Source organism: Giraffa tippelskirchi, chromosome 6, assembly GCF_054371585.1.
Source record: "Giraffa tippelskirchi isolate mGirTip1 chromosome 6, T2T-mGirTip1v1.2.pri, whole genome shotgun sequence".
Classification (NCBI taxonomy): Eukaryota; Metazoa; Chordata; class Mammalia; order Artiodactyla; family Giraffidae; genus Giraffa; species Giraffa tippelskirchi.
The window spans coordinates 173,405,007-173,416,871 of NC_137280.1; the positions used below are offsets into that span (position 1 = coordinate 173,405,007).

The 11,865-nt window shown below is 35.2% G+C and overlaps 1 pseudogene; it reads left to right on the forward strand.

Annotated features, from left to right (window-relative positions):
- The first annotated feature begins 1,350 nt into the window (after nucleotides 1-1,350).
- LOC145511874 (small nucleolar RNA U3) lies at nucleotides 1,351-1,470 on the forward strand (annotated as a pseudogene).
- The last annotated feature ends 10,395 nt before the right edge of the window (nucleotides 1,471-11,865 follow it).

Consider the following 11,865-nt stretch of genomic DNA (forward strand, 5'->3'; position numbering starts at 1 on the left):
CAAGCAGGAATACTAGAGTGGGTTGCCATTTCCTTCTTCACTCAACTTCTGTACTCTACCCAATTTTCTCACATTATGTCCCACTACGTTTTCTCATCTGGGTTTCTTTATTCATTTCAACTAATTTAGGAACAATAGAGTGTTTTTCAGGCAGCCCTTGCATCCGTGGTTATTAAACTGAGCAAATAAACCCACAAAACTTGACTCAGTTAATCCATAAAAAAAGTGAAATGGAAGAATGATTTTCAAAATATATTCTATTTTATTGCTATGCCTTTATAGTCTGGAGTTATGCATTTAGCTGATAGATACTGAAAACATAGGAAGGAGATAAAAATAAAATTATGTGAGAAAAAAGAGGAGAAGGAAAGAAGACAAAGGAATATTGAAAAAAAAAAAACAAACTATGCAAGGAAGGTAGGTTGTGAACTTTTGGCTAGGGAAAGCAAGTGGTCAAATGATATATTGTACACAAACCTTGGACACCTATTCCAGATCTAAATGTATCTCTTCACAACACATTTGCCAGAGCAGTATAGCAATATGAGACAATAATGGACTTTTTAATTCTGGAAAACCTTAATCTAAATGCTAGTTTCAACTTCAACTGTATCTCCATAAACCAATGTTAATTTACTTAACTTTTTCTAACTCTTGTTATTCGTAAACTGATGAAAATAGTACTCATCTGGACTAAAATTAGAAAATAAACCAACTGATGCATATTTATTATGTAAATATTTAATTTTCTTTCATAGCACCCTTCTAACTTGATTTGTCATGCTCTCATAAACTTTTGAGGCTTCCTTAGTAACTCAGTAGAGAATATGCCTGTAATGCAGCAGACCCAGTTTCCATCCCTGGGTCGGGAAGACCCCTTGGAGAGGGATAGGCTACTCATTCCAGTATTCTTGGGCTTCCCTGGTGACTCGGATGTAAGGAATCCACCTGCGATGCAGGATACCTGGGTTCTATCGCTGGGTTGGGAAGATCCCCTGGAGGAGGGAACAGCAGCCTAGTCCAGTATTATGGCCTAAAGAATTCCATGGACAGAGGAGCCTGGCAGGTGGTAGTCCATGGGGTCACAAAGAGTTGGACATGACTGAGCGACTTTCACTGTGAATGTGTACGATCCTTAAGAAGATGAATATGGGAAACTTTGCCTTTATTTCATACTATACAAAAGATAATTCCAGATAAAGTGATAAACATTTCAAAAGTAAAACATATTCTACACGAAAACATGCATCTTCTGCATGAAACCATAGAAGTGTGTCTTTGTAACCTTGGACTGGCAAAATATTTTATTCAACAGGTCACAAAAATGATTAGCCATATAAAAAAAGATTAGAGAACTATACTTTCAGGGGTCATTTCTATAGTTCATTACTAGAGAAGTTTCTCTGAACGTTTAAAAAACAGATGAGATGGCAAAATCTTCTAGTAATCTGCTCAAAGTAGATATTCCCAGCATGATTTTACTGTGTTCTAATCATGTTTTTCCCCAGTTATGCCAGGTGAAATCATCAATATGCCAACTGACCCTTGAGGTTACCAGGGGAATTTTGGACTTGAAGCATATGCCCAGAAAAGAGGGTGAGGAATTCAAAGTCCAGCTGTAAATTACTTCTACAAGTCTACATCAGACTCTTGGTCAAATCTGTTAAGTTATAAATTGCCATATGTTTTCTTCTCTTCCTCTTTTTGCACTATTTAAAAGACATGAAAGCAGAAAAAAAAAAACTGCCAAAAGATAGTGTCATTAAATTATTTGCTATTAAAAAAAAAATAGCTTTAGTTTCTCCAAATATTCCAGCACAAACTTTTCATAATTATGCACAAGTTTGATAAATATTTTGCTTCCTTTTACTCCTATATTTGAATTTTAAGAAAGGTGTCGATATACTTCTGCCTCAATTACAGCCATAGCATCATGGAAAATTCCCTATGGACAACTAATAGAATAAGCAAATGCTTCGTTTGGTCTGTGGGTTAATGAACAAACACCAAGTACACCTTTAGTACAGCAGTTCTAATCCAGTGCAGCCCTAGCAAAAAAAAAAAGCAATGTTAAGGGGAAATTCCCCTAATTGGCAAGCCTCAGGGGGTACCCTTGATCAACTACTTTGTTATTGTTCAGCCGCTAAGTCGTGTCCAACTTTTTGCAACTCCATGAACTGCAGCAAGCCAGGTTTCCCTGTCCTTCACTATCTCCTGGATTTTGTTCAGATTCATGTCCATTGAGTCAGTGATGCCATCCAACCATCTTCTGAGTAGAGGAAAAAGTGGTTGAATTAAGGACCTATCATATTTTGGGCAGTGGAGAATTGGCAAACGCTCAAACACTGTTTTAGATGAAGATTTGTGTTAGAAACAATGTTTTATAGGGAAGAGCAATGAAGATAGACCCTATAGAGTGTTGGAATATAGTTTTGGTATACTATCTCTAGTAGTGTGACTGGTAGCCCCCTAAAAGAAATGCCCACCACCTTGTGCCTAAAAGCTGTTAATGTTACTTTATTTATAAAGAGGTCTTTTCTGATAAAATTTATCTAAGGATCTTGAGATGACCTCTTCCTGAATGAGCCCTAAAATAAACTGAAGGAAACTTTTTAAGAGGTGGAAGATGAAAAAAGACTCAGACAGAAGAAAGTTTCACATGAAGATAGAGGAAGAGATTAGATTGATGCAGCCACAAACCAATTACTGTGGCAGCCACCAAAATCCTAAGGAGGCAAGGAGTGAGATCTCTCCTTGAACTTGGAGAAGTAGCATAGCCCTGATGACACCTTGATTTCTGGCCTCAAAACTGGGAGGAAAAATGTCTTTGTTTTAAGCTGCTCAGTTTTTGATAAATTATTATAACAGCCATAAGAAATTAATATCTTTATTTTTTTATCATGATGAAAGGATTTTTTCTAAAATTAAAAATATATATATATTTAGAATTGAATTCATCAAAGTACTGTGAGTTCTGATGCTTATTGTTTTAATTAATGTAGTTATGCTTCATGAACCCTTTTCAAAAGAAGCTACATTTTCCCTCCCTCTTTCCCTTGATTTAATTCTGAAAGGTTTAAATAACTGGCAGTTTCTTGGAGAAACTTTATTCTAAAAATTTCAGTTTATCTGGTCAGAATTAATGAAATAGAAGTGTCAGTACAAGAGAAAGACAACATCTATTGCAACTCTGGTCCCCAGTAAAAGTTGCTGAACCATAATTTGTGTGTATTTTCACTGTGACAATGAGTTTTTACAGCACTGACTAGAGGATTAAATAAGTCCATGATTCACTTGTTGACTAAACCATTGTTTATATGCCAAAAACAAATGAGGAGCAGCCAAAACAGATGGTAGCTATAATAGCTTCTCTGCTCAGAATAGATCATGTACAGGAAAAGAGCGCTTAATTGCGTATTCCTACAATTCAGACCAACAGGCTAGGCACATTTGGAAAGCACTTTTGGTGAGGTTATTTAAGTGTTGAATAGAAAATATTATGATGTCTTGGAGAGCTGAGAGATGTTTATATTGACTCAGTTACATAGCAGGGATTCCAAATTATTGCTCATTAACCCTGTGTTGCAGTAACTATGAATTATGACGGAATGATTTTTATCTTTAAAATAAATAAGCAGATACTATTATGATCAAGGATCACTGTACATCAAATAATGCCTTTCAGTATGCATCTGAACTTCATATAAGTAAATATTCTGTGTAAGTTCTTTGCTAAGATAAAACCTAAGGTTCTGAATTCCTTCTTCATCTTTGAGTAACAACGTTTGCTCCAACGTTTCCTCAAACAGACACAACTGAAGTGACTTTGCACAAGGAAAATATGCCAGTGTTCTGTGCCATTGGCTATACAAGAAAAAAAAAAAATAATGCTTACCAAAGAATTAATTAAATAATTAGGAAGTTGGGAAGGACCTGTTGGAACATTTAAGGGTCTCCATAAACCAGCAGTTCACTCCCACTGCCCTCTGGGTAACTGGATAACATGGCGTTTCCTCCTTTTACGATTATGATTCAAATTTAATATTTGGCTTTACAATTTCTTTCTTGGCAATTGGCCTATGAATAGTCAATCTGAGTAATCAAGTGGATAAGTGCTCTTAAGTTGGTATATTTAGTTTCCTCATATGGAGTTTCAATACCATACTTCATGATGGTAATAGCAGTAATAATTGCTTCATTCTGGAAGGATTACGTTGAGTTAGAAATGTTCTATGTATCAGAAAAATACATGTTTCCTAGAGAAGAAGTATGTCATCCTTTGCTTGCATGTGCTGTTATGAGAAAATCTTGACTGTCCAAGATAAGTACAATAATTCAGTATTGCTAAGATATTTTACAAGGAAAATAAAATCAGTTTTCTGTGCAACAAAAATGCACATTTAATGCCATTAGTTATTGAAGATTTTTAAAACTACTTCAGCAAAGCCTCAAGCTATACTCTAAGCATGCTAAAAGTTATGGATTTTAAAGTAAGGCACATAACAAGTGTGAAATAGTGTTTTTACTCTTTTTGTCTTACAGTTATTTTTATGGAACTAAAATGGACTATCTACTATAGGATGCTTTTTCAACCAAATATTAAGATGGATATGATAGTAAGATAGGCACGAGAGTTTGTTAATGGTGTGGTGAGTTTCTGAAAGAATTAGAGTTCTGTCAGACACGACAGAAATGTGAACAATAATCAACAATGAAAGGACACGTGGTGGATCTCTTATAGTTATTATTTTAGTCAAAGATATTCTTATGATTAAATTTATATTTAACTAATTGGGGTGCACAGAATTGTTTGAAGGACACTGAGATAATTCAGAGTTTTGATACCTGAAGAGAATTCGATGGAGTGGGATCTTTATGTTAAAGAGATTATGCCACGCACCTATGGTCACCTAATCTATAACAAAGGAGGCAAGAATATACAACGCAGAAACATAGTCTCTTCTCTAACTGATGCTGGGAAAACTAGATAGCTACCTAGAAAAGAATGAAATGAACACTCTCATGAACACCACATACAAAAAAATAAACACAAAATGGATTAAAGACCTATATGTAAGACTGGATACTATAAAACTCTCAGAGGTAACAGGGAGACTGCTCTCTGAGGAAAAGCTCAGCAAGATCATTTTTGATCCACCTCCTAGAGTAATAAAAATTAAAACGAAAATAAACAAATGGGACCTAACTAAACTTAAAAGTTTTTGTGTAGCAAAGGAAACTATAAATAAAATGAAAGTACAACACACAGAATGGGAGAAAATATTTGCAAGCCAAGTAACAATGAAAGGATTATTTTCCAAAATATACAAAGAGCTCAAACAATACCAAAAAGTCAAACAACCCGATCAGAAAATGGGCAGAAGATCTAACTAGACATTTCTCCAAAGACAAACAGATGGCCAAGAGGCATATGAAAATATGCTCTATATCAGTAACTATCAGAGATTCAAATCAAAACTACAATGAAGTATCAACTCACACCAGTCAAAATGGCCATCACCAAAAAAATCTACAGATAAATGCTGGAGAGGGTGAGGAGAAAAGGAAACCTTTTAACACTGTTGTTGCAAATGTAAATTGTTACAGACACTATGAAGAAGGACATAAAAATTCCTTAAACTAAAAATAAAGCTACCACATGATCCAGCAATTCCACTCCTGGGCATATACCCAGAGAATATCATAATTTGAAAACATGCATGCGACCCAATTTCATTGCAGCACTATTTACAATAGCTAGGACATGGAAGCAACCTACATGTTCATCCACAGAGGAATAGATAAAGAAGATGAAGTGTGAGAGAGAGAGAGTGTGTGTGTGTATCACACGATGGAGTATCACTCAGTCATAGAAAGAATGAAATGACACTCTGTGCAGCAACACGGTGGGTCCAGAGATGCCACACTGAGTGACATCGGTCAGAGAAAGGCCAATATGTGACATCACCTATATGAGAATCTAAAAAACAGGACAAACGAATTTATTTACAAAACAGAAATAGAGTCACAGATGTAGAAAATATACGGTTACTGGGGGCACAGGTGCAGAGGATTATATTGGGGGGACACTGAGATTGACACATACATACAACTATGGGGTCGCAGAGAGTCAGACATGACTCAGCAACTGAACAGCAGTAAGGACCTGCTGCACAGCACACGGACCCTGCCCAGTACTCGGTAAGGACCTATCTGGGAAAAGAATCCAAAACGAGAGTAGATAACGTGCATCAGGGAAAAGAATCCAAAACGAGAGTAGATACGTGCATCACTGATCGACTAGGCTGTGTAGCAGAAAGTAACACAACACTATAAATCAATTATGCTACAATAAAAAAAAAAGTATATAAAAAATAGATTATGATGGATCATGGTTTTTAGTGACACATTTATTTCTTTGAAGAAGATTCATTCCCTTCTAGGTTCTTAAGAATGGAAGATCTCTTTCCTACAAAGTAACATTAATTGTTACTCTCCTTGTTCTTAGATATCCATGTTGTCCAAATCCACTTATTGATTTTGTAACACCAGTCACGTACTGAAACGTGTTAGAAAATTGGCAAGCAAAACTTCAAAATTGAATTTTCCAAGGAAAATATGATGGTAAGGAATTATAGTTTTTTAATAGTGTTTTTTTAATTCTAAAAAAATAATTTGCAACCCTGGCTATGTATTAAGCTTAGCTTGTAATCTTAAAAGATTAAATCTTAAATCTTGGTTTTAAAACATGCAGATATTTTATATGTATATTTTAAAATACAGATAATAAACGTCTGTTTTTAAGATTTATGAAAGACATATATTAGCTCCATTGCAATACTTTTGAGTCACATTTCACATCTAAATTTCACCTGTTATATTAATTCAGTTGTAGTTTATTTTAATTCTTGAATCATAAGTTTTTGTGTGTAAACTTATTACAGCATAATCATTCATTGTCTGTCGAGCGGATTTTTGGATTGATCTCAGCTCCAGTGTTTTGTTATTGCAAGTTATGTTTCTGAGCACAATTTTGTACATGTCCCTGGTACATGTAATGGACAGCTTGCGCGTGTTCAACCAGACATAAGAATGTATATTCAAAGAGGCTGTTTACAGTTTAACTTCCTACAGTAACTGTTCCTGGTGCTCTAATTCCTCAATAACACTCAAAATGATCAACCTTTTTAATCTGTTTTTGAAAATTCTAGTGGGGGTAACATAGTAATTCTTTACAGTCTTACTTTTCATTCCCTTATAAATTAGGAAAGTATACTTCTTTCCATATGCTTAAATTCATTCATATGAAAGTGTATGTTTTGTTAACCTGCCTCACAGACATTATATTATCTCTAAATTAATAATGATAGTGGGAAATTTGTGTCTAGTTTTTCTCAATTATTGAGTTATAATTTATACAATTAACTGTATTCACTATTATAATTTGACAAGCTTGATTATATGTATACATTTGTGCAACTACCAGTATAAAAATATATAAAACATTTTAATAAGCTTAAGAAAGCTCCCTTGTGACCCTGTCTATTATATCCTGGCCCATCACAGAGTATAAACACCAACATAGACTATATTCTCTGCCTAATACAAAACTCAACTATGCAGAGTCCTAACTATAGGAAATTAAATTGAAAATAAGCAAAAAGATATCTAAAAAATACAAAAAATATTTGAAAATTGAATAACAAATCTAATATCCTATGTATGGGCAAAGAAATTATCAGAAAAAAATAAAATTCTTTGAAGTATATGCCCTTGAAAAGATGTGTATCCTATTTTGTTGTTGTTGGGGACACTGATCTACAAACATCAAAAAGGATAATTTGGTCACTAACATTGTAATCTTCCTAATTGGTCATGATTTTCTACATATTGTTTAATTTCTAGGAGAAAAGTATTGTCTGTTTCTTCTTTTCTGTCAGATTTTTCATCATGTGTTATAAAACTGTTGGTGGATTCACAGATACTTAGGATAGTTATGTCTTCTTAATATATCAAATCTAATGATCATAAATTTTCCCTAGTAACATTCCTTGTTCTGAAGTCCAGTTTGTATGATATTATTGTTGTTTAAACTTTATGCTTAATGTTTGCATGGCACATAGATTTATTTCCTTCAGTATTAAACTATTTATACATTGTAATTTATTAATTTTTTTTCCTCTTTTGAAGCATATCCAATTAACAATATTGTGATAGTTTCAGGTGAAGAGCAAAGAAAGCCAGCCATCCATATGCATGTACCCATTCTTCCCCAAACCTCCATCTAGGCTGCCACTTAACGTTAAGTAGAGTTCTGGTGCTATACAGTAAGTCCTTGTCGGTTATCCATTTTACATATAGCAGTGTGTACATGACCATCTCAGCTCTCTAACTATCTCTTCCCTTCTGCAACCATAAGTTTGTTTTACACATCTTGAGTCTCTTTCTGCTTTGTTTTGCTTTTTGCGGATCATAAACAGTCCGGGTTTCCTTTTTATGCAATATGACAACTGTTGTCTTTTACTTAGAGGGCTAATGATTAATTGGATCATTTGGATTTAGTACACTTCTAGATTTGAAGGGATTTAAGCCTGTTACTGGGCTTCCCAGGTAGTGTTAGTGGTAAAGAATCCTCCTGCCAATGCAGGAGGTACAGGAGACATGGGTTAGATCTCTGGGTTGGGAAGATACCCTGGAGGAGGGCATAGCAACCCACTCAAGTATTATTGCCTGAGAATCCCATGAACAGAGGAGCCTGGTGGGCTACAGTCAATAGGGTCACAAAGAGTCAGACGTGAAGTGACTTAGCATGCACTCAAGGTTATTATATTGCTATATACTTTCTATTTTTCTTTTGTCTTTTCTTCCTCAATTTTTGAATAAGTAAATTGTTATTGTTACTTATATTTTATAGTTAATCAGTTTTATTAATGCATTTTAACATGAATTCTTATTTGGTATAATTCCTACCTCTCATGACAAGTGTCTCAAAACTTCCAGATTCCTCAGCCTTCACAATCTCCAAAATCCAATTTACCGAAACCAGCCAACCCATCAGACTTCTCGTTACTTTCAGTCCCTCTTACCACTGTCACCAATGATCCCCACGCAGAATTCCAGGGTTGTTGTAGGAGGCATCTTGTTTGTTTCCCTTCTACCGAGGATCACGTTTCCTCAGCGCTCAGTGTGAGAACCGCTGCTTGCCTCTCCCTCGTTTTACGTGCATAGGTTGAGGGTTCATTTACTTCTGGTCGCTTCATCAATAGCCAGTGGTGGGAGTCTGTGGGCGCTAGTCTTAAGTCTTAACTACCTACATCCGAAAATTTGGTAATTGAAGATGCAACTCATTCATATACAAAGTGGATGTATTTTTTAGCACTAAAGCAACACTAATCATGAGTCCGCATGGCAGATTTAAATACCACAAGATCACTGCTACACAGAAGAGTATTAGCAAAACTACTGTTGATTTTATTTTCCATCTTGACATACTGGTGTTCATAAAATCTGCATTTTGCAGATATATTGACCTTTACCTATATTTTCTTTCTAGTGGCTTGTAGGCCAACAGATTAGCATTTTGAGTGCCATTCTATTCTAGTCTTCTTTTCATTACTACGTTCTCCAGTGGAACATAAAATATATTACAGCATTCCCAAACTACACGTTTTGTCAGTCATGTTATTGATATTTTTGTTTCTTGTTTCAGTGAACCTTTCTTGGACAATGCTTAACTAGCAGATAGATGCCAAGTCATTAGCCATACATAGTACAGGCTGTTCTTGTGACTATTTGCCAGTAAATACTTGGGCATGTGTGGTAGAATCACATATTGGACATATTTGATTACAAGCAAGGCAACAACACTTCACAAATGCCTCTAAATGTAGTTTCTTACAAAAACAAACTGAAAATTACAAATGGCCAAATTGATTAAACCTCTTCACAGTATATACAGATAGAGATATATAGAGATATCTACTTAAAGATATAACTATCCATCTATTTTATTTATGTACATATAAATAATTTAATAATTAGAAATATGATGTCTCTATCTCATCACAACAATTCTCATTTTTTTTGGAGAGGCACACGCATTTTATTTTTAAAATCTCTACACGTTATTTGATGCCGAGCAAGGCTGAATATAACAGAATCTTTTCAGGGACCTAACAACATAATTTTATTTCTTTTTTAGAGGAAAGATGAATCAAAGGGATTTTTTTAAAGTACTCATCTAGGTAGTGAAGATTTATCTTCTAAGAGATTCTAACTCATTTCATTTTTTCCTACACAATGTTATTTTCATTCTTAGAATTTAAAGGTTCATTACTGAGGAAATCGATTACGTTTAATGGTTGACAGAGTACAATTCTGTTTCTGCATGAATTTAGTTTCCTTTTTGAATACAGTATTTCTCCTAATCGTTTTAACTGTTATTATATTTAGTGCAGAGTAAGAGTAACAGCAAGGACAAAGGAAAAAACACTCTTAGGTTTTAAATGCCATTTTAAAAATACAATTTCAATTATATCTTGCTACTTATTCTCAGGAGAAGGCAGTGGCACCCCACTCCAGTCCTCTTGCCTGGAAAATCCCATGGACAGAGGAGCCTGGTAGGCTGCAGTCCATGGGGTCGCTAAGACTGAGCGACTTCCCTTTCACTTTTACTTTCATGCATTGGGGAAGGAAACGGCAACCCACTCCAGTGTTCTTGCCTGGAGAATCCCGGGGACGGCGGAGCCCGGTGGGCTGCCGTCTGTGGGGTCGCACCGAGTCGGACACGACTGAAGCGACTTAGCAGCAGTAGCACTTCTTCTCAATTCACATAACAAGGCTACATGAACTTATATTGTGACTTATATTGTCAGGTAAATGTATGAAGAGTTCATAAACGTAAATGTTTTTCAGACATCTGTTTGACCTGTTGTGGAAAGTTTTTTCCTCAGGGGGAAAACATCTGCTTCGCATCCGCTAGAATGACGCTTTTTTGCATCGTATTTTGTCAACTTTCAGGAACGGAAGCGGTAGAACGTGATTGTGAGCCGACAAGTGGGTGAGACTCCGTTTCGAGCTTGGGAAATGGTTAGAATTGAACATGTCATTCAAAGCCCAAAATGTCACTTTATAAAATGAAATCACTGAATAAAAATGATCACCCTCAATTCTAACAAACAACAGGTAGCAAGAAAGTTGTTTTTAAATTTTTAACCTGTTAACTCAGACTGTTAGAAGTATGTTTACTATTTTCTTGTCAATTTAAAAGTGAATAGAGAGACTATTATAATAAAAACGTTTCATTTTAAATTTTGAAAATATGGAGAATATTTAGAAGATATTAACAAGCAGATGATCGGTTTGGAACTAGACAATGTTCGTGACTGTGAGACTTTTGTTTCTAAAAATAATGGGTTTGAGGATATAAATATCAAAAAGACTTTGTTGATAAAAATTCAGTTTGAGTGTCTGGATATGTCCGCTGGTAGTGTCCTTGGGCAGGTGGGATCAAGACATTACCAAACACGTCCAGAAACCTAAACTGAGCTGGCTGGTGAAGATGGTCTCTACCAAAACATACCTGTGACGTCTGGAGGAAGAACACACTCACTCAAATGAGCAGATAGGGTAACAAGCATCACAAAGAACCAGGTAAATACAACATTAAAGGAAAATAATGAAGCTCTAACAACTGATCCTAAAGAAATGAAGATCTATGAACTGTCAAAGAATTCAAAGTAATCATGTTAGAGTTCAGTAAACTACAAGAAAATAGAAGCAAGCAACTGAACAAAATTAGGGAAAAAATGCATGAAGAAAACAAGAAATTCAACATTTCAATAGAAACTATCAAAAGACAAATAT